Raw genomic sequence first — 2,942 nt, 5'->3', positions numbered from 1 at the left:
ACCTAAATTTCACCACCAAATCCTTCACCATTAAATCACAATATTCATGTAAGTATAGTTTAACTTAGGCAAAGTCATATACATAAACTATACACATCAATCATGAAAACATACTTGACGAGTGACGAAGGATCGTTTTAGCCATAGGGACACAAAACATAGACTTACATCATAAATCAGTCTACATAACCTAAAACTTAGTCTCTGATACCACCTTTAACGATCCAATTTTTCAGAATAAGCTGAAGTCATTACTCTAACACAAAGACACTTTGTTTAAACACAAAAGATCATAAAATTTGTTTAAAAAAAATAGACATCAAAGAAAGTTTATTTGAGCCCTATTTCAAACAAAAATAAAAGTTCAAAATTATTGTAATTCAAGTCACCAAGAAACAAACCGTTGTTCTATACATGAAACTCATTTCAATCATCAAAACTTAAGAAAAACGATAAAACATTAAAACTGTAAGCGGAAGCGTTTTGAAAATATTCCCATATGGTGTTTCATGAGTTCTTCTTACCCATCACCGATCTCCCTCTCGTATTGACTTTGCCTGAAAAAGTTAAACATGAAGGGGTAAGTATAAAAGTAGACTTAGTAAGAGACTCACTACTATGCCCGTTAAGGGTTAAAAAAACGGTTAGCATCCTGTTAGGAGGTACCCTGAATCATAACAGTCTTGTGATCCTATAGGATACATGTCAATCAGTCTAGTGATCCCTAAGAATGCACAAATCTGTCTAGGGATCCCAAAGGATGCACATCATCCGTTTAGTGATCTCGTTGAATGAACATATCAGTCTAGTGATCTCGAAGGATGCACATCATCAGACTAATGATCCTGAAGGATGCACAACATGTGGTGATCTGTAAGACACCTTAATTGCAAGGTACGGTACCTTATAACTAAAGCTATAGTTTCCCCTCACTATTAAACTATCAACTCCTTCCCTACACATAGCCTGTCAAAATACACAAGCTAATGCATATCACAGTTCAGTCAACAATACAATCCATCGATATATTTTAAACCATGCATAACATCAATCAACATTGTAAACCATTAATACTTTCTAAGCTACACATGATAGTTAAACCATCTTAGTCAATACATTTCAACTTCAACATAAGGTCCAGTAGTAAAAATCTTTTATCTTGAGATGAGCTAAATTCCTTGGTGAGAAAATTCCACCCTTTGCTTCAAAAATTCATCAACAAACTTTAATTAAAATAATTAGGCTTTAATTCAAAAATTATATTATTTAGAATCAAAATTAATATTTGATGGGCATACCTAAAACCCAATCAAATACTCACCAAAATAGTAAAATAGCACAAATGATGGCTTGGCTAACAAAAGAGAAAGTAGAGGTGGCTCGACTAAGCTCGGATAGAGAAAAGACGGCTTGAGAGAGGGTAGGGGTGCGCGACCTAGGGTTGGCTCAAATGTAAGAGGATTAGCTCGGTGTGCGGCTTTGTGATGGAATGGCTCACATAACTCAAAAATAGAGATATGGCTCAGACGGCAACCTACATGGCTTGGTTATGTTCTGGGCACGGACTAGGTGAAGCTCAAAAGTGGAGACTTGAATGAAGTGGATCTTTAGTGGCTGAAGGATGGATAATTGAAATAGAGGAGACAAAGAATTCCGACAGGTGAAGACGAATGCAGAGATTGGAAGCTCGACATGCAACGAAGAATGGAGATTGTGATGGCTGGAGGCTCGGTTGTGTAGAACAAACAACAAATGGACGACAAACGAAGAAAGCTTACGCATCTGGACGTCGACGTTTGCAACAGCTCCTCGTCAGACAACCCAAATGGCGGCGGCTAGGGTAACGAAGGAAGAAGATAGAGTAGATAAGGGGGTTTTACTTTAAACACTTCACAAGGGAGAACTAATATAATAATAATAATAATAATAATAATAATAATAATATACTTTATTGTTATTATTAATTACCATTTTCCTTTTCCTTTTTTAAAATAATGAAACAAAATTTCTCTATCCTCGTATAATTCTCTCTATCACTTCAATCTTTTCTTTTCTTCCAAAATATCAATATCTTTTCTTTAATAATTATATTTTTAACAAATATAATTACCTTTTTTTTTCATAACAATCACATATATATATATATATATATATATATATATATATATATATATATATATATATATATATATATATATATATATATATATATATAAATTATCTAACAAAATTTTCTCTCTTCAACTTAATTAAATAAACACCAAAAAATTTAAAATCTTAATAAAATCATATATGCTCTTTTCACAAATAATTATTAAACCACTTATATAAATTATTAAAGCATAATGCTTATCCAAAAACTACTTTGCATTGTCTTGTCCTTCTTAGAATGGGTAAGAAATCAAAATTTCAATGAAATGCTCACTATGTTATCCAAAGGTAAATTTGCCCGTTGAAACTAGATTTTTTGGGCTCTTCAATCAACTAGGTTAGGTTGCCTCTTTGGTTAACATTAAGATTCAAGGTTTTAATCCCAACCTCGCCTCGATGAGCTTGTTTCAACAAACCCTCAAGCTAATTAGACCTTTTACAAGTTGATTTGCTAAGTAAACGATCGTGTAAAAAAATATAAATCATCGTTTAGAGAAATCTAAACGATCGTGTACCAAAAGAATTAAAAAAATCGTATACCAAATTTTTTTAAAAAAATCATTTAGATTTAGGTCCCCAAATCTAAAGGTGTAACCAAATTTAAACGTAATCAAATTGAATGATCGTGTAACAAAATTAAACGATGGAATAGAAAATATAAATTGTGGTCATATCTAAACGATCGCATACCAAATAATAACCAAATCTAAATAATTGCAAATATATTACGCGCATTATCGACGGCGTGGTTGATGGGGCATTTTTTATATTTTACACAGTGGGCCTCTGGG

Source organism: Cucumis melo, chromosome 12 (genome assembly GCF_025177605.1).
Source record: "Cucumis melo cultivar AY chromosome 12, USDA_Cmelo_AY_1.0, whole genome shotgun sequence".
Classification (NCBI taxonomy): Eukaryota; Viridiplantae; Streptophyta; class Magnoliopsida; order Cucurbitales; family Cucurbitaceae; genus Cucumis; species Cucumis melo.
This window is presented reverse-complemented; position numbering follows the sequence as displayed.